The sequence below is a fragment of the Callithrix jacchus genome, chromosome 1, assembly GCF_049354715.1.
Source record: "Callithrix jacchus isolate 240 chromosome 1, calJac240_pri, whole genome shotgun sequence".
In the NCBI taxonomy this organism is placed as follows: domain Eukaryota; kingdom Metazoa; phylum Chordata; class Mammalia; order Primates; family Cebidae; genus Callithrix; species Callithrix jacchus.
In genome coordinates, this window is record NC_133502.1 from 80,291,753 (window position 1) to 80,317,798 (window position 26,046).

At 46.9% G+C, this 26,046-nt stretch overlaps 3 pseudogenes across 1 annotated transcript; 2 read left to right on the forward strand and 1 right to left on the reverse strand.

Moving 5' to 3' along the window:
* Positions 1-9,813: 9,813 nt before the first annotated feature.
* LOC100385867 (protein phosphatase 1 regulatory subunit 35 pseudogene) lies at positions 9,814-11,089 on the forward strand (annotated as a pseudogene).
* A 2,377-nt stretch (positions 11,090-13,466) lies between these two features.
* Positions 13,467-17,683, reverse strand: LOC100385151 (splicing factor, arginine/serine-rich 19 pseudogene; annotated as a pseudogene).
* LOC103791979 (stromal interaction molecule 1 pseudogene) lies at positions 17,682-18,917 on the forward strand (annotated as a pseudogene). Its single transcript, XR_013526162.1, has one exon. The product of XR_013526162.1 is annotated as a stromal interaction molecule 1 pseudogene (transcript).
* The last annotated feature ends 7,129 nt before the right edge of the window (positions 18,918-26,046 follow it).

Consider the following 26,046-nt stretch of genomic DNA (forward strand, 5'->3'; position numbering starts at 1 on the left):
TGTCTTTTATGGGAAAGAATATTTAGACAAAAAACAAATTTCAGGTAAATTTAGTTATCTTTCCTGTCTACTTCTCAGGAGTTAGTGCTCTCAATGCAGTTATAATGTGTCATAAGATGTTCAAACATGTTCCCTAAATGTAACAGTTTAAATCACAGTATGAAATTACACAGAGTAAAATATGTGAGGATCATGCCTGTAATCATGCATTAAAATAATTTTTTGCTATGGTTAAGTATAAAAATCTATCAAAACGTGTGCTTATTCTGCGAAATTCAGGGCTACCAATATTAAAGGAATATTAGCCTGTATGTCGTCTAATGAGGGCTAAACTAAAATAAACCCAGGTAATCAATGAGCCCCATTTGCATAACTATTCTCTGAAAAGAAAACATCTATTTTTTTAAACTTACCTTCTGTCAGAGAATATCTGTAAGTTTGAGGGGATTTTGGGCTTGCAATGAGGTGGTGAATGTTGTTTAATGTGGTCCTTGACAAACATCTGCATGAAATCCTTAGGTTTGTGAAGGAAAACACATACACAAACACACACACACACACAGACACACTCTCTCTTTCTTTCTCTCTCTCTTTTTTCTCTCGTACACACAGTCCACATTTTGTCATAACTGTGAATGCCCAAGAAATACTTGCAAAAGGCAGAAATTGATAAGTCTTCACACTGAGACACAAAGATTAGTTTGGGAAAACAGTCAAAAGCAGTTCAGAGTTTGGTTTGGTAAATAAGATGAATTACAGAATGAAGAATTACCACTTTTTTAATGTGGCACATATAAACCATGGAATTACTATACAGCCATAAAAAAGGATGAGTTCATGTCCTTTGCAGGGACATGGATGAAGCTGGAAACCATCATTCTCAGCAAACTGACACAAGAACAGAAAGCCAAACACTGCATGTTCTCACTTATAAGTGGGTGTTGAACAATGAGAACACATGTACACAGGGAGGAGAACATCACACACCGGGGCCTGCTGGGGAGTGGGGGACTAGGGGAAGGATAGCAGGGGGTGAAGGGATTGGAAAGGGATAGCATTAGGAGAAATACCTAATGTCGATGACAGGGTGATGGATGCAGTAAACCACCATGGCACAGGTATACCCATGTAACAAACCTGCACATTCTGTGTATGTATCCCAGAACTTAAAGTATTATAAATTTTAAAAAGGAGGGAGTAATTATAAATTGATAAGACTTTATGTACCTTATAAAATGGCTCTGGGGAAATTTTACAAAGGGAAATTTTGAAAGTGTTTTAAGAAATGGCATTATGACTGGAATAAATATATAGAGATTCTAAAGTGGCAACTTTAGAGAGAAAAACACACATTTATTTATTTTTTATTTTTTAAATGAGACATTTCATTTTTATTGAATAGAAACATGATTATACAAACATGAAAATGTATTCAAATATTTGAATACAGTAAATTTTTTTGCAACTTCATATGCTTTATATAAAAGTATTGAGTTCAAAGCAGTATTATGCTTGGTAATAATTACCAAAATTCTGATTTTGCTCTACTTTTCATAAGGATTTCTGGGATGCTTCCCAAGTAAACATATTAAGATTCTATAAAAATAAAAGCTGACAACAGTCTTCCAAATAAGAGCAATTTGAGGGTGAGAAATAGCAGTTCTCTCAGAATGCACAACTAAACCACAGGACACATTTAAGTTACAAAGTTTTAAAAACTTTAAACAATTCTTGGTCAGGCATGGTGGCTGACGTCTGTAATTTTAGCACTTTGGGAGGCCAACGTGGGTGGATCACGAGGTCAAGAGATCGAGACCATCCTGGTCAACAAGATGAAACCCCATCTCTACTAAAAATACAAAAATTAGCTGGGCATGGTGGTGTGTGCCTGCAGTCCCAGCTACTCAGGAGGCTGAGGCAGGAAAATTGCTTGAACCCAGGAGGCGGAGGTTGCGGTGAGCCGAGATTGTGCCATTGCACTCCAGTCTGGGTAACAACAGCAAAACTCCGTCTCAAAAACAAAAAAACAAACAAACAAAAAATATCTAGAACAAATATTTTTCTCAATAGCTCCCCCAACCCACAAAAATCCTAGTGAAATGGATAGCAAGAGTGTAATGAGAAGGTACTATGGACACTGGCTATATGTGAGATGTTCGGATTGCCACACTTCCTCTGAGTAAAGCAATTAGGACGGAAACGTGGACTAGAGCCTATATAATTTGCACTGTTGTGAAGGTTGTTATGTAGGCATAAAATTGTCATATAATGTCTAAAGACCTTTTCCTGGCCCTACAGTATTAATCATGCTCATTATAGAACAGTTGGAAATAGAGAAAAATACAGAAAAGAAAATAATAACACTGTAATCTTAACACAGAGATACCTACTGGCAACAGTTTGGTGTTCATTTCTTGTCTTCTTCCTAAGGATACAAAAATACAAATATGTACATATAAAAACGCAGTTATATTGTTGACAGAATCTGGTATTTTGCTTTCTTCACTGCTACAATGGTCTTGTGCTGCTCTCCCTTCCCTTTATATATTCTTCATCAGAAGTTATATTAATTGCCAAATAAATCTTTCATTGACTGACTATAATGTAAATAATTTAAATGGTATTTATGGTTTTATAGCTTTTAAGGTTATATTTTGTATATTCATTTTTGTTATTTTGTGTAAAATTTTATGCAGGATGGAAGTATGTATCACATTTTTCACAACTGATGTTCTTGAGAATGCAGTTCGCTAGTTCAAGGCCTCATTATGCTTCCCTAAGTCCTCAAAGGCTGGGAAGGGACAGCAGGTTAGACACTGCACAAGGATATTACACCCCAGCATTGAAGGTCACATTCCAAAAGGTCCAGTTGAAACTGACTTATTCCATTTTAAGTCACACATGGATGACTGAAGGCCTGTTTGTAAAGTTCACATGCTGAACTCCTACAAGCTGTAAAACAGAGTTGATAGGTTTGTGATCCAATCTATTCTTATCGCAGTGTATAAAATGAATGTTGTGGACTCAAGATGGCGCTGTGAGAACAACCCAGGATTGGAGCTCGCATTGAGTCTGCAGAGAGGTGAGTTGGAGCTGCATTTCCAGACTGATCTTTGTTGCCCACGAAACGGGGAAATTCCCAAGTGAAGAGGAGACGCGGGACGCCAGGCAGAACCTCCGCCTGGCGAAGCCGGCAGCCGGGGTGGCGGTGGCCGGCCCTGCCCAGCGGTCCCCACAGGGCGCGCTTGTCCATGTGCCCTGTTGAACCGGCAACTGGAGACGTGAGAGGGCTGGACTTGAGACCGAGCTAGACTTGGACAGTGGGCCAGCCCAGGGAATTGCAGGGACAGAGCGTTAGGGGTGGCCTAGTGGGACGAACAAAACCGCGATTTCAAACAAGCCCTGTGCAGACGGCCCGAGACGCTCTGCGGGGGAGGGGCGTCCACCATTACTGAGGCAACCCGCCCCAACTGAGATACACGCCCATTGCTGACGCAGCCAGCCGTTGCCGAGGCAACCCGTCCCTACTGAGATACACGCCCACTGCTGACGCAGCCTGCCGTTGCCGAGGCAACCTGCTACAACAGAGAGACTCTGCCGCAGGGTGTGGCGGAGAACACAGCACAACAGCAGAGCCAGGGTGAGCCTCACAACAGCAGGGCGGAGCCTCCACAGGCAAACAGTGGCTAGTCTGCGTCCTAGCTGGGCAGGACCTCAACGGACATCCAAAAATAAAGCCCAAACCCCTCAACACAGAGCATTTGAGAAAAAAAAGGGTTTTTTTAATGAGCTCTGTTGCAGCAGAATCAAACATAGCAGCCTAACAGCCCTGAATGAACAACAGAGCTCACAGCTCAGCAATTGAGCTCCTATAAAGTACACACTGTCTCCTCAAGCAGCTCCCTGACCCCTCTATATCCAAAAGACTGACATTTGGCAGGCATCATCCTGGGACAAAGAAAGCAGAAAAAGAAACTGGTAGCATCCCTCACTGTGCCACAGCTGCTAGAGGTGCACCCCAGACAAGCAGGGTCTGGAGCAGACCTCAGCAGTCGTACAGCGAAGGGGCTAGACTGGTAGAAGAAAAAACAAGCAACAGAAATACGTAATCATCAACATTCTGGGTGTCCACTCAGAGACCCAATCGAAAAGTCAGCAACTACGCAGACGACAAGCGGACAAATCCACAAAGATGGGAAGAAACCAGGGAAAAAAGGAGGAAAACACCTGAAACCAGAACACCTCGCCTCCTAGAAAGGACCAAAACTCCTCATCAGCAAGGGAACAAAGCTGGACGGAGAATGACTGTGACGAAATGACGGAATTAGACTTCAGAAGGTGGATAATGACAAACTTTTGTGAGCTAAAAGAACATGTATTAAATCAATGCAAAGAAACTAAGGAACTTAAAAAAAGATATGAGGAAATGATAACAAGAATGGATAACTTAGAGAGGAATATGAATGAATTAAAGGAGCTGAAAAACACAATACGAGAACTTTGCGAAGCATGCACAAGTTTCAATAGCCGAATTGACCAAGCAGAAGAAAGAATATCTGAAGTCGAAGACCAACTCAATGAAATTAAACGAGAAACCAAGATTAGAGAAAAAAGCGCAAAAAGGAATGAACAAAGTCTCCAAGATATGTAGGACTATGTGAAAAGACCTAACCTACGTTTGATAGGTGTACCAGAAGGGGACGAAGAGAATGAATCCAAGCTGGAAAATACTCTTCAGGACATCATCCAGGAAAACTTCCCCCACCTAGCAAGACAGGCCAACATTCAATGGCGGGAAATACAGAGAACACCACAAAGATATTCCGCAAGAAGAGCAACCCCAAGGCACATAATCGTCAGATTCAACAGGGTTGAAATAAAGGAGAGAATACTAAGGGCAGCCAGAGAGAAAGGTCGGGTCACCCACAAAGGGAAGCCCATCAGACTCACAGCAGATCTCTCAGCAGAAACACTACAAGCCAGAAGAGAGTGGGGGCCAATATTCAACATTCTTAAAGAAAAGAACTTTCAACCCAGAATTTCATATCCAGCCAAACTGAGCTTCAGAAGTGAAGGAAAAATAAAATCCTTTGTGAACAAGCAAGTACTCAGAGATTTTGTCACCACCAGGCCTGCTTTACAAGAGCTCCTAAAAGAGGCACTACACATAGAAAGGATCAACCAGTACTAGCCATTCCAAAATCACACTGAATGCTAAAGAGCATCAACATAATGAAGAATCTACAACAACTAACAGGCAAAACAGCCACTTAGCATCAAAATGGCAGTATCAAATTCACACATAACAATATTAACCCTAAATGTAAATGGACTAAATGCATCAATCAAAAGACACAGACTGGCAAATTGGATAAAAACCCAAAACCCATCAGTGTGCTGTATACAGGAAACCCATCTCACATGCAAGGATACACAAAGGCTCAAAATAAAGGGATGGAGGAAGATTTACCAAGCAAATGGAAAGCAAAAAAAAGAAGGAGTTGCAATTCTCATCTCTGATAAAATAGACTTTAAAGCAACAAAGATCAAAAGAGACAAAGAAGGCCATTACATAATGGTAAAAGGATCGATACAACAAGAAGAGCTAACGATCCTAAACATATATGGACCCAATGCAGGAGCACCCAGATACATAAGGCAAGTTCTTAATGACTTACAAAAGGACTTAGACTCCTACACAATAATAGTGGGAGACTTTAACACTCCACTGTCAATACTAGACAGATCAACCAGACAGAAAATCAACAAGGATATCCAGGGCTTGAACTCAGACCTGGAGCAAGCAAACCTGGTGGGCATTTACAGAACTCTCCACCCCAAATCCACAGAATACACATTCTTCTCAGCACCACATCACACCTACTCTAAAATTGACCACATAATTAGAAGTAAAGCACTGCTCAACAAATGCAAAACAACTGAAATCATAACAAACAGCCTCTCAGACCATAGTGCAATCAAGTTAGAACTCAGAATACAGAAACCGACCCAGAACTGCACAGCTTCATGGAAACTGAACAACTGGCTCTTGAATGTTGACTGGGTAAACAATGAAATGAAGGCAGAAATAAAGAAGTTCTTCAAAACCAATGAGAACGAAGACACAACATGCCAGAACCTCTGGGACACATTTAAAGCAGTCTCTAGAGAAAAGTATATAGCAATAAGTGCCCATATGAGGAGAATGGAGAGATCCAAAATTGACACCCTATCATCAAAATTGAAAGAGTTAGAGGAGCAAGATCAAAAACACTCAAAACCCAGCAGAAGACAAGAAATAACTAAGATCAGAGCTGAGCTGAAGGAGATTGAGACACGAAAAACCCTTCAAAAAATCAATAAATCCAAGAGCTGGTTTTTTGAAAGGATCAACAAAATAGACAGACCACTAGCCAGACTGATTAAAAATAAAAGAGAGAACAACCAAATAGATGCAATAAAAAATGATAAAGGGGAAATCACCACAGATTCCACAGAAATTCAAACCATCATCAGAGAATATTACAAACAACTCTATGCGCATAAACTAGTAAACCTGGAAGAAATGGATAAATTCCTGGACTCCTGTGTCCTCCCAAGCCTAAACCAGGAGGAAGCTGAACCTATGAATAGACCAATAACAAGGTCTGAAGTCAAGGCAGCAATTAAGAGCCTACCACTCAAAAAAAGCCCAGGTCCAGACGGGTTCACAGCCGAATTCTACCAGACACACAAAGAGGAGCTGGTACCATTCCTTCTAAAACTATTTCAAACAATCCAAAAGGAGGGAATCCTTCCCAAATCATTTTATGAGACCAACATCATTCTGATACCAAAACCCAGCAGAGACCCAACAAGAAAAGAAAACTTCAGGTCCCTTGCTGCTAGCATAGCTGCTAATACCACCCCCTCTCCCACATGGAATAGTCATGCCAAGCATAATGTATCTCAGTGCTCACAAAATCATGGATCTCTAGCTGTATTCAAGGAAGAAGGCTCTGATTCCACACTTTCCCCTTCAGCTTTGCCACACCGTTACTTAGAAATGGTGCTTTCTAATGGGCTTAGATGGGGCAGAGTATGAAGGTAGATGTTTTGCAAAAGCCGTCATGTTGTACTCCCTAGGCCCACTTTCTCTTCTTCTTCACCTCCAAATTTACTCATGCAAATAGGAACTAACAGCCTGGCTAGCTGTTTGTCTTCTCAGGTGTACACAAACATGCTTGGTTATAAAGGTAGATGCAATGTTAGCTCAACCAGACACTCCTTCTGAATGAAAAGAGTATAACCTAGTGGTGGTTAAAGCATGTTCTTCAGTAACAGACAGAAGATTCAACCTCCAGCTCTCTTATTTACTAACATAATATCTCTAAATCTCAATGTCTTTTTCTATGAATTAGGAATACTAAGGACTCCTTCTAAGCTATTGAGAAAACTGTCAGTAAATGAGTATAAATATATTAAACACTAAGCATAGTTCCTGGCTCATAGTAAGCACTAAAAAGTCGGTAGTTATTAAATGAGGTATTTTTTTACAATATATCTTCACCTTCTTTATTGTGTATTTCCACAGTGCCCATTAATATATAACAGTTAAAAATACTAAATTTTTCACTAGAATGATATACCTTGATAATGTAGATACCAGTTTATTCATTTTAGAGAAATAATCCACTTTTCTGATCATAAAAATAGGCTTCCAAATAGTATTGCTATCTATAGTACATTTTTACAGAATATTAATATCATTCCTTTTAACCAAGAAAATAGTTGATCAAATAATTTTTTTATCCTTATATATCTAACATTACACTTAAAAATTGGATTACTTTTTGGGGATAAGAAGAGGGTTCATTCAAACATTTGCTAGTAATGTATTATTTCATTTATTTACTCTAAAGACACAAATTGAGGCCAACAAAATGCTAAGCACTGAACTAGGTGCAAGACATATGGGGTTTACAGGGGAGGAGATGGCTTTCAAGGTGAGCAGAACAACATAAACACTGGCAGGATTAATGCATTAGGTATGTTTGGTGTGTTGTCTTGTGCCTGGAAAGCTGGGCTGGGGACACCAGGGCAGGGGCTGGGGGGGTTGAGTCATAAGTAACCTGGCTTGACTGATATAGTAGGCTCATCTCTGAGGAGCAGTAGAGAATAACCCCCAGACTTTAGAGTTCCTCCCTCTCTGCCACTCCTCTGTGATTCACACTTCAGTCCACTCCACTCCCATTTCTAAGCTCACTGGTCCATGGACATGATCACAATCTCCTTATCTGCATCTCCAGCTCTTTCACACCTACTAAACGACCTCTTTGGAGTTTAGAGTTTGAGGAATTGATGAATTCTTCCCCTTATCCCTTGCACATGAACCCCTTCTACTTTGCTCTAGGACATTTGCCCTGCTCAGGCTATATTCTATGATGATTTCACTCTCATCCTGTTTATCTTGCATTTTCATAGTATTCTGGGTCCACTGCCACCACACTCATTCATTCTGTAGCTTGAATCACTGCAAAGGCAACAAGGTTATTGCTGCAGAAAAAGAAAATGTACTAACCCATGCTGTAAATCTGTGCTAGCCCACATCAGGGGCACTGCTGATAGCCCAACAATCTCTGATTTTTAAAAATTACCTAAACAAATTATCTCAGGATTTGTCCCATATGCAATAAATCAAACTTTAAAGTGTAAAGTCTTTGCTTTAAAATCTATCACAGCAACTTACTAGTTTGGTCAATGTCATCAAATAACTTACTCCTTCATCTGACACTTTATCTCTAACTAGAATCAATAACATCTGCCTTACATCTGTCACAGATGTATAAAGGCCCTAAATGAGAGCTGGCAGATCATATTTTTCCCTCCAGCCACACAAGTACTGGGTTTCTTCTGTCAGTCTCACTTTTCTCACCTAAAGACTATGGGTAATAACAGTACATACTTTGCCCATTTTTGAATGGGCTTGTTTTTTTCTTGTAAATCTGTTTTAGTTCCTTGTAGACTCTGGATATCAGCCCTTTGTCAGATGGGTAAACTGCAAAGATTTTTTCCCATTCTGTTGGTTGCCGATTCACTCTAATGACTGTTTCTTTTGCCGTGCAGAAGCTGTGGAGTTTGATTAGGTCCCATTTGTCTATTTTGGCTTTTGTTGCCAATGCTTTTGGTGTTTTGGTCATGAAGTCCTTGCCTACTCCTATGTCCTGAATGGTTTTGCCTAGATTTTCTTCTAGGATTTTTATGGTGTTAGGTCTTAGGTTTAAGTCTTTAATCCATCTGGAGTTAATTTTAGTGTAAGGTGTCAGGAAGGGGTCCAGTTTCTGCTTTCTGCACATAGCTAGCCAGTTTTCCCAACACCATTTATTAAACAGGGAGTCCTTTCCCCATTGCTTGTTTTTGTCAGTTTTATCAAAGATTGTATGGTTGTAGATATGTTGTTTTGCCTCCAACGCCTCTGTTCTGTTCCATTGGTCTATGTCTCTGTTTTGGTACCAGTACCATGTTGTTTTGATTACTGTAGCCTTGTAGTATAGTTTGAAGTCCGGTAGTGTGATTCCGGAGTGGGAAAAGGGGTGTCCCTCGAGGACACAAGCTAAAGGATGGGTTTGATTAGAACAGGAAGACTTTCCATTAATTCCCATGACTGAAACCTGGGAATGTATGCTAGGTCTTGAGTAGGAAGGCAATACAGAATAGGTAGCCCCCTATGTACTTACCCGCTACTTGCAGCATTACCCTGGGCTCAGCAAGGGTCACACCCACCTTCTAACAGGAAGACAGATTGGGTCTGTGGTCTTCAGGCGTTTGGGCCTCATGGTACAGGTGTCGCTGTATGTGCCTAAGGAGCCAGTGCTGGACTACAACATGGTCATCATCTTCATCATGGCCGTGGGCACCATCGCCATCGGCAGCTACTGGGCCGGGAGCCGGGATGTGAAGGAAAGATATATGAAGCACAAGCACGACGACGGGCTGGAGAAGCAGGAGGACGTCTCAGCCCAAAAACTCCTGAAACTGATAAGCAACTTCAGCAAAGTCTCAGGATACAAAATCAATGTGCAAAAATCACAACCCAGGAGGCAGAAGTTGCGGGGAGCCGAGATCACGCCATTGCCCTCCAGCCTGGGTAACAAGAGCGAAACTACGTCTCAAAAAAAAAAAAAAAAAAAAAAAAAAAAATCACAAGCATTCCTATACACCAATAACAGACTTAAAGAGAGCCAAATCAAGAACGAACTGCCATTCACAATTGCTACAAAAGAGAATAAAATACCTAAGAATAGAACTAACAAGGAACATAAAGGACCTCTTCGAGGAGAACTACAAACCACTGCTCAACGAAATAAGAGAGGACACAAACAGATGGAGAAACATTCCATGTTCATGGTTAGGAAGAATCTATATCGTGAAAATGGCCATAGTGCCCAAAGTAATTTACAGATTCAACGCTATCCCCATCAAGCTACCAATGACCTTCTTCACAGAACTGGAAAAAAAACACCTTAAACTTCCTATGGAACCAAAAGAGATCCCGCATAGCCAAGTCAATTCTAAGTAAAAAGAACACAGTGTGAGCCATCACCTTCCCAGGTGCGGTTGGAGCCGCAGCCCGCGGCGCCGCAGGAGCTGGAGATGCCCTCGCTGCAGAGCAGCCTGGCCTTGGGCCTGGAGCTGAGAGCCGCAGCCGGGAGCCACTTTGATGCCGCGAAAGCCGTGGAGGAACAGCTGAGAAAGTCGTTCCAGATCCACTGCGGCCTGGAGGAGAGCGTGTCTGAGGGGCTGAACGTGCCGCGCTCCAAGAGGCTCTTCCGAGACCTGGTGAGCCGGCAGATGCCGGAGGAACAGGTTCTGAACGCCGCGCTCGGGGAGAAATTGGCTCTCCTGCAGCCGCAGGCTCCAGCCCCGCCCCCCGAAGGAGCCACCTGGGCCGGGGCCAGACATGACCATCTTGTGTGACCCAGAAACACTATTTTATGAATCTCCACACCTGACCCTGGACGGTCTGCCCCCTCTCCGGCTTCAACTCCGGCCCCGCCCTTCAGAGGACACCTTCCTCATGCACCGGACACTGAGGCGATGGGAAGCATAGACCCCGAGGATCCTTGGAGGACTAGTTCGTATTTTTGTGTTAAACTATTTGTCAGAATAAAGTACTTTTGCTAATAAATGGGACTTCTCAGAGGCCTAAAATCTCTCTAGGGGGTTTGTCCACTTAGCCTCAGGTTGGAAGCTGCCTAGAAGTTGAGTTTGGAGGCTTTTTAGGAACTTCGTGGAGTAATGGCAAGTAGAAAACACTGTCCGCGTTAGAGATTTAGATACCACTCACTTCACAACCTTATCCACCTCTCCCTGACTTCAGCCACAGCTAATGCCTGTTTTATATCAGGCAATTGTTCTTTGTACCACTTATAAAAAAAAAAAAAAGTCCGCAAATCTGTCTCTGTTGATGTGAAGTCAGGCGCCCCCGGCTGCACATGGGACTGCTGAGCGCTGCGCTGTCTGAGGGGTCTGTTTCAGACAGAGGCAGCAGGGGTGAGCCCCGATCCCTTCCAAAAAATACCAGCAGGAGACTCGCAGGTAGTGGCGCCTTCCCTGAAGCCATTTTCTACATGGGGACGGGGCGGGGACTTCTCTTTTTTTGGTGTTAGACCTTTGACCAGTATGGAGGGGTCGGAGGTGGCAGTCGTGTCCTCATCTCCGTTTGTCCGTTTGGCCTTGCTGCCGTTCAGTCTGATCATTAAACTCAGCTTTTGAAAAAACAACAACAACAACAACAAAAAAGGTGTATGATGTATATTTCCAAATATACAAAATGTATCTGACTCAGAGTATGCGTATACACTTTGTATCCACAACTTCCTGGAGCTCTTGAAGGCGGTCTGGAAGAGGCGGCTCATCTTCACAGTGGGCACGTCCAGCACCACGGGCGAGACAGACACAGTGGTGTGGAACAAGATCCACCACAAGACAGAGATGGACCGCAACGTGACGGGCCACGGCTACCCTGACCCCAACTACCTGCAGAATGTGCTGGCCGAGCTGGCTGCCCAGGGGGTGACCGAGGACTGCCTGGAGCAGCAGTGACCTCTGACCCCAGCACGCCCGCCCGCCTTGGGTGCCCGCCCTGCTGCCCCATGGCTGGCTGGGTGGGCAGGCGGAATTGCCCGGCCTGAGAGGCTGGGAGGTTTGTTGGAGGTTTGGGGTGAGCCCCACCTGAAGCCAGGGTTCCACCCTGCCTGCCTCTTCCTCCTCCTCCCCTCCGGGAATTGGGCAGCCCTGGGCAGTTGTACTCATGGGGGCCTAAGATGCAGCTACCTCAGTGCACGGGGCCCATCTGTCCTCCAGGGGCTACTTCAGCCCGCGGTGCTCAGGGCCTGGCATGGGGCAAGTAGATGCTTCCCTAGTCTGGGTGGGCTTGGGTTCTGAGTCAGCTTCTTTTACCTCAGTCTTATTTGCAATAAATGCTCTATAGCAAAAAAAAAAAAAAAAAAAAAAAAAAAAGTGCTGAGATTACAGGCGTGAGCCACCGCGCCTAACCTTTTTTTTTCCCCCGCTGAGATTCACAAGTTTATTTCCTATCTGTATTGACAAAAAAAAAAAAAAAAAGTCACAGCATTTCAGACTATTTAAACACACAAATAGGAACAGAGGGTACCCAGCAGTGACAGCCTCATCCCGAAGGTCCGGATCAAAGGCCACACTGGAGGGTGCGGGTGTCCTCTTGGGCCTCTCCTCAGCATCCTGTGGCTCCCCGCCCCCAGCCTCGCTGACACCCCCGGAGCAGTTACAACTGTGCAGAAAGGAAGCCACTTTAGAGGAGGCCGGGCCCCACCTCACTGTCATCGCATAAGTCCAGATTCTGAGGAAAAGACAGAATCAGTGCTACTGTGTCATTGCTTGAGGGATGCTGGGTGCTCCTTGACCTGGCTGGCATCACCTGCGTGCCAGACCTAGGGAAGAGAAAAAGGCAGGCCCCTCCCCACTTGGCAATACTGGGCAGCACAGAGTGTGGGTCACTGGTCACGTGACAGCCCCAAACTGCCACGCAGACCTCTCTGACGTGATTAGCCAGACACTCTGAGGGCACAAGGCTTTCAACTAAGAACACCAGCCTGGTTCCTAAAGGGTGTGGGTGAACAACGCCCCCAGAAATCTGAAGTGCACACACATATTACATGTGTATACTTCCTGATGGAGACAGGAAAATACCCTCCGAGGTATTTTTATATGTGTACATATACACATATATACCCTTGTATATATATATGTAAATAAACACATGGTGCTTTTTTTTTTTGATGTTTCATGAAATCTTTAATGAAATTGGGGAGAGGGGCACGAACAGAAGGGAGGGGCACCGGGGACAGGCTTTGGGGCAAGGGATGTGGGCATGGGACATGGCAGGGTAGGGGGCTCTCCTCTTCCCTGCAGCAACCCTTCCCCAATCATCCCACTGATGGGGGAGGGAAGTGGGGTGGTGGAGCCATAAATATGTCCAGAATTTCAAAGAGATGAGGGGCAAAGAGCTGTCCAGGGCTCTCAGAGAGGGGGCAGGGGCAGGCCCCGGCCACCCTTGTCCGGGTGCCCTGGCTCCTTGGGCGGCCGTGGGGGCCCCGGGGGTCCCCTGGCTTGTGACCGTGCTTGTGGAAGTAGCGGTAGCGCTGGATGTGGGCCCGCACCAGGTTGCTCACCTTCACCTGGTTGATCTCCCGGCTTTTGCTGTGGCAGATCTTGTGGACCGCCTTCCTCAGAATGTCCTTGTACTCCTCCTTGGTGATGTCCTTCTTCTGGTAGTACGGCTTGATGGCCAGCTTCACCTCCTCCACCGCCAGCTCCTGCGTTGCAGCTTCTTCAGATACTTATCTGCGTCCCCATGTCCGTTGGAGCTGCTGCTGCCCTCTCTTGCCAGAAGTGGCAGCCAGCCCGGTGGGGATGGGAGGGGTCTAGCCGCAGCCCCCCAGGAGGAGGCTGCCAGGAAGCAGGTAGCTGGAGGGGCCAGGGGCAGACCCAGAGAGGTAGGCACAGAAGCTGGGGTCACCCCCAGACTTGAGGGTGGCTTTCTGTGGCTGATGATCTGGTTGGTGGCCTGGATCAGCTACTGGGCCTTTGCTCGGCTCGCCAGATTGGCTTTTTCCATCTTGAAGAGAAGAGCAGTCAAGGCCAGGACGCCGCTGGTGATGCAGTCCACACCAGCTGGCAGGTTCCAGGGCATGGGTGGGGGCAGCGTGTGCAGCTGAGAGACACGGGAAGCCGGCCTGTCCTCCGCCCCCTAGTCACCGTCTGTGGACCCCACGCTGGGGGCAGTGCTTGGGGCTGCCGCAGCAGTGCTGGTGGTCTTGGTGGTGGCAGGCTGCTGCTCCTCCTCCTCCTCCTCTTCCTCGTCCTCCTCCTCTTCCTCGTCCTCCTCCTCCTCTTCCCCCGCTCAGACCCCAGCCTCCTCGGTGGCCTCCTCAGGCTGGAAAAAGACCTCGGGTGTCTTGCAGCTGCTGTCCACAGTCTGTGAGTCTGGTGTGAGGGCAGGGGGCGGTGGGGCTACCTTGGGGGGTGGGGTGCTAGGGACCTTGGCTGCCCGTTCCTCTCCGGACCACAAAATCTCCTCCACCCCCTTGGTGCCCGCCGCCTGGCTGCAGCTATCTGCCTTGGACTTCTTCAGCGACTCTGGGCCACCGCTGCCCACGTTACCGCCTCCGCTGCGGACCTTTTTCCTGGTCTTGGATGGCTTGGTCTTTCCCTTGGTCCCCTTGGCTTTCTTGGCCCCAGCCTTGGCCTTGACCTTGGTCTTTTTGGGCTTGGTGCTGCCCGGAGCTGCTTTGGCTATCTCAGTCGGGGCCCGCTCGTCAGGTTTGAGGAAAGGGGAGCGACTCTCCGGGTCGCGGCTGAATTTGACGCCGATGGAGCCCAGGACGGCCGACACGGCGTCCTTGGCGCGTGGTGCTGCTGACACCCTTGCTGATCAGCACTGCCACCTTGGACTGAAGCTTCCCCTTCCGGGAGGAAGAGGAAGAGGACGAGGATGAAGAGCCTGAGCCGCTGCTGACCGGTGGCTTTGGCGGGGGCCCTGAGGAAGGCGCTGACTCCTTGGGGGGCCGGGCCTTCTTGGATGACCTGTCCCTGTCCCTATCTCTGTCCCTGTCCCAATCCCGGTCCCCCGCGTCCAGAGCCTTCCGACGAGACCATTCTCCCGGGAGGAGGAGGAAGAGGAAGCAGCCCCCGAGCGGTGCCGGTCCTTCTGGCTGCTTTTGCCGCTCCGATCCTCGCCGCTCAGTCCCTCAGAGTCCTACAGGACCTCCAGCTTAGGTGACAAGACCGGGGCAGGAGAGGGTCCTCGGGGGTCGGACTTGTCAAGCCGGCCCACCATGGTGGTCCGCTTGATGGCGAAGAGGTAGTGGTCCGTGCGGTCCTGTATGGAGGGCGGCATGGCCCCCCGGCGGCGGCTGCCGCGGTCACCGCCAGAGGTGGAGCCGGAGGGCGGCGGAGCAAGTGTCCGGGCCTTCTCACTGCCATCTCCAGACCACTTCTCGCCCCGGGACCGCGACCGCTTCTTCTTGCTGCCGCCACCGTCCCGGTGTTTCCCGCGGTGCTGCTCACGCTTCGAAGATGACGACGAAGAGGTGGCTGGGGGTGGGGAAGCCGAGCGCCTCCGCCACCGCCGCTGCAGCTTTTCCCGGGACCGCGACCTGAGGCTGCCTCCGCGGCGGCGGGTGGAGCGGGATCGGGAACGGCGGCGGGCAGACGACGAGGTATGGGAGCCGGGCTTGCAGTCCCGCGAGCGGTGCTTCTTGGAGTCCCAGGGCGAGGCTGGGGCGGGCGGCGCAGGCTGGGTACCCGACGAGGGCGAAGCCGCCTCCTTGGCCTCACCGCTGCGCTCGCGCTCCCGCCGGGACTTCTTGCGCGTGGGGGGACCCACGGCGGCTGCCTGGGCTGGCGCGGGTGCAGGGGAGGGCGAGCGCTGGCGGTAGCGCTCCCGCCGCTGGGTCAGGATCTTGCGGCGCAGGTCCAGGCCGCCCCAGCGCTAGTCAGTAGCAGACTGCGCAGGGCTGGCTCCCCCAGGTCCACCTGCAGGGCGCCCTCACCATCCGACTCCGCGTGCAGGGACAAGAAGTCATCCCCCCCTGGGGCCCCGGGAGCAGGAGGCTGGTGTAGGGGCTGGGCCGCAGGTGTGGCCAAGGCGGCCAGCGGAGGCGGAAAAGGGACAGTGCCACCCTGGGCTCCTCCTCTGGCTGGACAATCTCGCCCTCCTCAATGTCCGAGTCTCTGGGTGGCAGCAGGGGTGGCGGGAGGGCGGCTCCACCAGCGGTCACCACCTCCACAGAGACCTTGCCTTCCCGACAGGCCTCCTCCTCGGTCCCCACCGCGAAGACCCGCGCGTGGCTCCATCAGCCCGGGAGGAGTCCGCCTGGGGCGGCGTTCCAGGGGCCGGAGTCAGCTGTGCTGGCTGTGGGTCCGGGCGGGGGCTCTCGTCACCTGGGAAGTCCTGGCTCAGGCTGTTGTCATCGTAGATGCCCGCCAGGGTTTCCGAGATGCGGCTGATGCTCTGGGACAGGCCCTCTTCCTCCTCCTCCTTTTCCTCTTCCTCCCCCTCTTCCTCCTCGGGGGAGGGGGTCCCGGCTGATGAACTGGGGTTGGAGCCAGTGGGCTCGAAGGGGTCGTACTTTTGCTCTGGAGAGTAGGCCTCGTCGGTGGGGTGGAAGGGGTCATAGATGTCGAATCAGGGGGCAGGTGGGGGTGGGGGAGGGGAAGGGGAGGAAGATGAGGGAGAAGGAGAAGAGGTGGAGGACGCAGAGGATGGGGCAGGAGGTGGGGCAGGGCCCCCGTCTCCAGTGCCCAAGGTGAGGTGACGGACACAGGTGGGCCAAGAAGAGTTCGACTATGGAGAAACCGTTTTGCCCATCCCTGAGCCTGGGCAGCAGGCAGAAGGATGGGATCTCTGTCCCCGATTCAGACCTCGGCCACCAGCTCCAGCATGTCCTCACTTTCGCCAGGACGCAGGTCCAGGCGGCTGAGAATTCAGGTATCCGGGGGATCCAGGACACTCACAAGCCCTGCGAGGAAGTTGTCCACAGCCATGTCCAGCACAGTAGCTGTGTCAGTCCCCCCTGATTCCTGGGAACAGGGCTCTGACAGTGGACTCCGGTGGCGCCACCATCGAAGGCCATGACACCGAGAGCCATCTTTGTTATTGATTGGGCAGGTATCCCTGCAGGGAGCTTCCCATGCCCTGCTGGATAGCTCGCCCTCCCCAGCTTCTGCGGCTCACCTCCCTTCAGCAGGGCAAGGTCAGGTGCCCCCTCCTTGCCTCGCTTCTCTTCTCTATCCCCCTCCACCAACTCCTGTGCCCGCGGAGATCCTGGCGGTCCCCTCACTCAGGGCTGTAGCAGGCTGCGGAGCTGACAGCGTCCCCACAGCCATCCTGCCCAAACTATCCGGAAGCGGCACGAGCTCAGGCCGCTGCAGCCCCTGCGGACCCACTATTGAACCTGAGGAGCCAGCCCTCCTCCCGCACTTAAACTTGGAGCACTTGACCTTTGGCTGTTGGAGGGGGCCGCCCGCGGGTGGCTGGACAGCTGCGGAGCGGCGAGGATGTCTTGCCTGGAGAGTAGGCTGCACTCCTGGGCTCCTGGCTTTGCCTCTGGGATACCAAGGTGTCCACATCAGACACATGTTGACTGAGACCTAGAGTCATGGATATATGCTCTCGTCTTGCCCTGTGGCTCCTCTGGGGACTCCTCCCGCACCAGGGTCAGAGCCTCAGCCATAGTCACAGTGAGAAGGCCACAGTAACCAGCTCAGGGGCCAACTCTGAGGAGTCCACTGCAGCAGAGTTTTGTCTAATTGACAAGGCCCTGTGTCACAGTGAGGATGAGAAACTCAGCTTTGAGGCAGTCTGTAACATCCACAAGCTGATGGATGATGATGCCAATGGTGATGTGGATGTGGAAGAAAGTGATGAGTTCCTGAGGGAAGACCTTAATTACCATGACCCAACAGTGAAACACAGCACCTTCCATGGTGAGGACAAGCTCATCAGTGTGGAGGACCTGTGGAAGGCATGGAAGTCATCAGAAGTATACAGTTGGACCGTGGATGAGGTGGTACAGTGGCTGATCACATATGTGGAGCTGCCTCAGTATGAGGAGATCTTCTGGAAGCTGCAGCTCAGTGGCCATGCCATGCCAAGGCTAGCTGTCACCAATACCACCATGATAGGAACTGTGCTGAACACAGACTGGAGCCATCGGCAGAAGCTGCAGCTGAAGGCCCTGGATACAGTGCTCTTTGGGCCTCCTCTCTTGACCCGCCATAATCACCTCAAGGACTTTATGCTGGTGGTGTCTATCCTTATTGGTGTGGGCAGCTGCTGGTTTGCCTATATCCAGAACCGCTACTTCAAGGGGCACATGAAGAAGATGATGAAAGACTTGGAGGGGTTACACCAAGCTGAGCAGAGTCTGCATGACCTTCAGGAAAGGCTGCACAAGGCCCAGGAGGAGCACCACACAGGCAGATGGTCTCAGAATATAGAGGCAGAAGGCAATGCCCAGGGCATCCTGGAGGACCCAGGCCCACTGGTCCTCGTTGCGGAAGATGCCCCACACCATGCTGACAGCCACGCAGAAGAGTGCCAGGAGCAGCATGCTCACCTGTGGGCGCTTGTGGAAGTAGGGCAGGCTGTTGTTGGGGACCCTGCACTCGCCAAAGGGCAGCCACTGCACACAGGGCTCCAGGCAGCTGTAGAGGCCGGTGACAGAGGCCAGGCAGAAGATCCTGATGACCACATACATGAGGAGGTCGTAGAAGTGGTAGAGCAGGACCAGCATGGAGCTGAGACAATGGGGTCTTCTAGATACACTATCATGTCGTCTGCAAATAGAGACAATTTGGCTTCCTCCCTTCCTATTTGAATACCCTTTATTTCTTTTTCTTGCCTGATTGCTCTGGCTAGAACTTCCAGTACTATATTGAATAGGAGTGGTGAGAGAGGGCATCCTTGTCTAATGCTGGATTTCAAAGGGAATCCAGTTTTTGCCCATTCAATATGATATTAGCTGTTGGTTTGTCATAAATAGCTTTTATCATTTTGAGATACGTTCGTCAATACCCAGTTTATTGAGTGTTTTTAGCATAAAGGGCTAACCACATACTTTTTAGTATGGTCTCCATCCTAAGGTAAAAGGTACCCCTTTTAGTGTATACAGACCACAATGGTGGTTTTTTTGTGTGGTCTGTATCCATACTTTGTATGCAGGTACATCTTTATAAACAGTATCACGAGTACATCACAACTGGGAGTGAGCACCACCTCTTACCATGAAAACCCAGTTCCTGTGTTTTTGTTTTTGTTTTTGTTTCGAGGCGGAGTTTTGCTCTTGTTACCCAGGCTGAAGTGCAAAGGCGTGATCTTGGCTCACCGCAACCTCTGCCTCCTGGGTTCAGGCAATTCTCCTGCCTCAGCCTCCTGAGTAGCTGGGATTACAGGCATGCACCACCATGTCCAGCTAATTTTTTGTCTTTTTAGTAGAGACAGGGTTTCATCATGTTGACCAGGATGGTCTCCATCTCTTGACCTCTGATCCACCCGCCTTGGCCTCCCAAAGTGCTGGGATTACAGGCTTGAGCCACCGCGCCCAGCCAATCTATAGATTTTTTAAGGCCAGGCACAGTGGCTCATGCCTGTAATCACAGAACTTTGGGAAGCCGAGGCGGGCAGACCACTTGAGGCCAGGAGTTCAAGACCAGCCTAGCCAACATGGCGAAACCTCCTCATCTCAACTAAAACTACAAAAAGTAGCTGAGCGTGTTGGCACACACCTGTAGTCCCAGCTAGTTGAGAAGCAGAGGCAGAAGAATCACTTAAACCTGGGGAGGTGGGGATTGCAGTGAGCTGAGATCACACCACTGCACTCCAACCTGGGCAACAGGGTGAGCAAGACTCCATCTCAAAACAACAACAACAAAATCTGTAGATGTTTTTTCTCTTTGTTCTCTTTGTCTAAATGTATAGATTTTTTTCTAAATGTTGTGATTTTTTGTTTCTTGAGACGAAGTCTGGCTCTGGTCACCCAGGCTGGCCAGGCTGGTCTTGAACTCCTGACCTCTGTCCACCTCAGCCTCCCAAAGTACTGGGATTACAGGCGTGAGCCACGGCGCCTGGCCTAGTCTTTCACCATTGTGTATGATGTTAGCCATGAGCTTCTCATACATGGACTTTGTTAGATTGAGGTAGTTTCATTCTGTTCCTTTCATTCTGCTGAGTGTTTTTATCATGAAAGGATGTTGAATCTTTTCAAATGCTTTTTCTGCATCAATTGAGATGATCATGTGGCTTTTGTCCTCATTCTGTTGATGTGATGTATCACATTAATTGATTTTTGTTATGTTGAACCATAGTTGCATTCCAGGAATAAACTTGGTCGTGGTGATTAATCCTTTTAATGTACTGTTGAATTTCATTTCCTAGTGTTTTGCCGAGGACTTTTGCATCAATATTCATCAGGGATACTGGCCCGTAGTTCTCTTTTCCTGTATTGTCTTTGTATGGCCTTGGTATCAAGATAATGATGGCCTCATTGAATGAGCTTGGAAATATGCCCTCCTCTTCAATTTTTTTGGAAGAATTTAAGGATGATTGGTTTTATTTCTTTTTAAAATGTTCATAGAATTCATCGGTGAAGCCATCTGGTCCGGGACTTTTGTTTGTTTGGAGGTCCTTTATTACTAATTCAATCTGCATACTCATTACTGCTCTTTCAGATTTTCTATTTCTTCATGATTCGGTCTTCCTAGGTTGCGTGTTTCTAGGAATTTATCCGTCACTGTTCATAGTATTCTCTTATAGTCCTTTTTTGCCTGTGGCATCTCTTGTAACAGGCCCTCTTTCATTTGAGTTGAATCTTTGCTCTCTCTCTTTTTTTTTATTTTGAGACAGTCTATTTAAAAATCACAACATTTAGAAAAAATCTATACATTTAGACAATAGAATAGTTTGTTTGTTTGTTTGTTTTAGTTAGAGTCTCACTCACTCTGCTGCCCAGGGTAGAGTATAGTGGTGCGATCTCGGCTCACTGCAACCTCCACCTCCTGGGTTCAAGCCATTCTTCTGCCCCAGCCTCCCGATAGCTGAGATTACAGGCGTGTGCCACCACGCCCAGCTAATTTTTGTATTTTCAGTAGAGATGAAGTTTCACCATTTTGGCCATCCCAAACTCCTGGCCTCAAGTGATCCACCTGCCTTGGCCTCCCAAGTGCTGGGATTACGCACGCCCGGCCTCTTTTTTCTTAGTTAACCTAGCTAAATGTTTGTCCATTTTTTTTGCTCTTTTCAAGAAACCAACTTTTCACGTTGTGAATTTTCCTATTGTCTTTTTGTTCTCTGTATCTATATAGATATCTCTATATGTCTGAACTTTAATGCTTCCTTCCCCTGCTAGCTTCGGTTTCAGTTTTCTCTTTGCTCTTGAGTGTCTTGACAGGCAGAGTTAGATTGTTGATTCAAGATTTTCTTTTTTAAAAAAATGTACGTATTTATAGCTGTAAAATTCCCTCTTAGCACTGCTTTTACTGCATTCCATAAGTATGTTGTGATTTCATGTTTTTCTTTTATCCATTGGCTGTTTAAGAATGTGTTGTTTAGGCCGGTGCAGTGGCTCAGTCCTGTAATTTCAGCACTTTGGGAGGCCGAGGTGGGTGGATCAACTGAGGTCAGGCATTTGAGACTAGCCTGGCCAACATGGTGAAACCCCATCTCTACTAAAAATATGAAAGTTAGCCAGGCGTGGTAGTGGACACCTGTAATCTCTGCTACTCTGGAGAGTGAGGCAGAAGAATTGCTTGAACTAGGGAGGTGGAGGTTGCAGCGAGCCAAGATCACGTCACTGCGCTCCAGCCTGGGTGACAGAGCAAGACTCCATCTCAAAAAAAAAGAGAATGTTTTGTTTAATTTGCACATGTCTGTAGATTTTCATTGTGTTCTTGATTTCCAGTTTCATTTCATTCTAATTGAAAAAGTTGGTTTGTATAACTTCAGTCTTTGTGTGTTTGTTGAGACTGGTTTTATGCCTAATACATGGTCTGTCCTGGAGAATGTTTCACGTACACTTGAGAAGAACTTTTATTATGCTGTTTTTGGGCAGCGTGTTCTGTAATTGTCTGGTTCAACTGCCTGTAGAGTTGTTCAAGTCCTCTATTTCCCGATTGATCTTCTGTCTGTTTCTTCTATTGGTTTATTGAAAGTGAGATATTAAAGTCTCCTAATATTATTTTGCTGCTCTCTATTTCTTCCTTCAATTCTGCCAAAGTTTCCTTCGTATATTTAGGAGTTCTCAGGTTTGGTGCATAAATATTTATCATTGTTACATCTTTTTGGTGACAATATTTTTATCACTATACAAGGTGTTTCTTTGCTTCTTGTAACAGTTATTTTTTTCCCACTTGTCAGCAGTGATTCCTTTTTTCTAAGTGACAGAGGCTAACTGCACATATTCCTGAGTTACATAGTGATGTTTTGATACATATAATATGTAGTGATTAGCTCATGGCAATTAACATAGCCATTATTTCAAACATTTATTATAATTTCTTTCTGTTGGGAACATTCAATACCCTCCTTCTAGCTGCTGAAACTGTATACTATACTATTGTTAACTATAGTCATCCTACAGTGGCACAGAATACTGGAACTTACTCCTTTTATCTAGCTGCAGTTTTATATCCTTTAACAATCTCTTCCTATGCCTCTCTTCCTCCTACCCTTCCTAGTCTCTAGTATTCTCTGCTGTACTGTTTACTTCTGTGAGATCAACTTTTTTTAGCTTCCACATATGAGTGAGAACATGTGATGTTTAACTTTCTGTTCCTGGCTTATTCTGCTTAACTAAATGTCCTCTAGTGCCATCCATGTTGCCACAAATGACAGGATTTCATATTTTATGACTCAGTAGTATGACATTGTCTATCTATACCACATTTTCCTTATCCATTCAACTGTTGTTGGATACCCAGGTTGATTTCATATCTTGGCTACTGTGAATAGTGGTGCAATAAACACGGAGGTGCAGCTGTCTCTTCAAAATACTGAGTTCCTTTCCTTTGGATAAATGTCCAGTAGTGGAATTGCTAGATCATATGGTAGTTCTGTGTTTTTTCTTTCATTTTAAAATTTTTATTATTTTTTTAATGTATCTATTTTTTTTTTTTTTTTTGGAGACAGAGTCTCACTGTATCACCCAGGCTGGAGTGTAGTGGTGTGATCTTGGCTCACCACAACCTCTGCCTCATGGGTTCAAGCGATTCTCCTGCCTCAGCCTCCGAGTAGCTGCCCAGGCTGGTCTCGAACTCCTGACCTCAGGTGATCTGCCCACCATGGTCTCCCAAAGTGCTGGGATTACAGGCATGAGCCACAGCTCTGGGACTTTTTTTTTTTTTAAGAGTTTGTTACCCAGGCTAGAGTGCAGTGGCAAGATCACAGCTCACTGCAGCCTTGAACTCCTGGGCTCAAGCAGTCCTCCCAAATCAGCTTCCCAAGAAGCTGGGACTACAGGCATGCAACACCATGCCTAGCTAATTTTTAAAAGTTTTTTGTAGAGATAGTGTCTTACTGTGTTGCCCAGGGTGGTCTCAAACTTCTGGACTCAAGTGATCCTCCTGCCTTGGCATCTCCAAGTGCTGGGGTTACAGGTGTGCATCACCATGCCCAGCTTGCAGTTTTCTGAGGAACCTCCATACTATTCCCCATAGTGGCTATACTAGTTTACATTCCCATCAAGAGTGTTATGAGAGGTACCTTTTCTCCACATCCATGCCAGCCTTTGTTATTTTTTGTCTTTTGGATAATAGCCATCCTAACTGGGGTGCGATGCTTTTATTGTGGTTTTGATTTGCATTTCCCTTATGATTAGTGACTTTTTTCAACATTTAAAAATTGGTTTGTTGGCCATTTGCACATTTGCTTTTGAGAAATGTCTGTTCAGATTATGTGCCCATTTTTAAAATGAATTGTTTGGGTTTTTCTGCCGATGAGATGTTTTAGTTCTTGGTATATTCTGGATATTAATTTCCTGTCAGATGAACAGTTTGCAAATATTTTCTCCCATTCAGTAGGCTGACTTTTCATTCTGCTGATTGTTTCCTTTGCTGTGCAGAGGATTTATAGTTTGATATAACGTAGTTGGTCTGTTTTTGCTTTTGTTGCCTATGCTTTCAAAGCTTTATTCATAAAATATTTTCCCAGACTAATGTCCTAAAGCATTTTTCCTGCCTTCCTGCCTTCCTTCCTTTTCTTTCTTTTTTTTTTTTTTTTTTTGAGAGTCTCACTCTGTCGCCCAGGCTGGTGTGCAGGATCTGGGCTCACTGCAACTCCCGCCTTTCAGGTTTAAGTGATTCTCCTGCCTCAGCCCCCTGAGTAGCTGAGATTACAGACATGTGCCACGACGCCCAGCTAGTTTCTATGTTTTCTTTTAGTAGCCTTTAGGTCTTAAGTTTAGGTCTTTGATCCATCTTGAGTTGATTTTTGTATAGGGTATAAACCAAAAATAAACTTCTTTTTGTTGGGGGGATGGAGTTTCTCTCTGTCGCCCAGGCTGGAGTGCAGTGGTGAGATCTCAGCTCACTGCAAACTCCGCCTCCATGGTTCAAGTGATTCTCCTGCCTTAGCCTCCCCAGTAGCTCAAACTACAGGCAGGTGCCACCATGCCCAGCTAATTTTTTATGTATTTTAATAGAGACAGGGTTTCATGGTGTTAGCCAGGATGGTCTTGATTTCCTGACCTCATGATCTGCCGGCCTCTGCCTCCAAAAGTGCTGGGATTACAGGACTGATCCACCATGCCCGGACAAAAAAACTTTTAAGATCCCCCAACCATCTGAATGAACCCCTTTCCTCTGCCAAGGGTATTCAAGAGTTAACCTGAAAAATGGGTTCAGGTCCTGAGGGAAGGGAGTCTAACATCCCTCATTATGTCCTCCTCCCTTTTGGAATTCAGGAAAAGCCAAACAGCATTTAACATCAACACAGACCTTAAGTTTGATAAGAAACATTTACAATCTATTGTTTCAAGCCTGCTGCCTGCTGTCTGGAGGCTTAATCTGCATGATAAAACTTTGGTCTCCACAGCCTTTTCATTGCAACCCAGATGTTCCTTTCTATTGATAACTCTTTCAACCAATTGCCAATTAGAAAAATTTAAAATCTACCTATAACCTGGAAGCCCCCCTACCGCAGCTTCAAGTTATCCCCCCTTTCTGGATTGAACCAATGTATATCTTAACTGTATTTGATTGATGCCTCATGTCTCTCTAAAATGTATAAAATGTAGCTGTGCCCCAAACATCTTGGGCACATGTTCTCAGGGTCTCCTGGGGGATGTGTCACAGGCTATGGTCACTCATATTTGGCTCCGAATAAATCTCTTCAAATATTTTCAAGAGTTTGACTCATTTTGTTGACAAGTATGAGAAGTGGGGGTCTTGTTTCATTCTTCAGCATGTAGATATACCGTTTTCCCAGCACTATTTATTGAAGAGACTGTCCTTTTTCCAATTAGTTTTCTGGGCACCTTTGTCAAAATCAGTTGGCTATAGATAAACAGATTAATTTCTGGGTTCTCTATTCTGTTTCATTGGTGTGTGTGTCTGTTTTTATGCCAGTACCATGCTGATTTTGTTACCATAGTTTTGTAGTATATTTTGAAGTCAGGTCATGTGATGCTTCCAGCTTTGTTCTTTTGCTCTGGTTTGTTTTGTTCACAGGGGTTCCATTGAATCTGTAAGTTGCTTGGTAGTATTTTCATTTTAACAATATTAATTCTTCTGATCAACAAGCATGGAATGTCACGCATTTGTTTATTTCTGTGGATGCTAAAGCAAATCCATCTTGGATGTTAATGCTAGTGGTGGCAAATGCATACAGATCTATAGCAACCTCAGTTCTTGCCTCCTCAGAAGAAACAGTTTGACCAAGGCGCATAAGGCAGAGTGAGAGACTGAGGCAAGTTAGAGCAGGAGTGAAAGTTTTTTTTTTTTTAAACAGTCTCACTCTGTCACCCAGGCTGG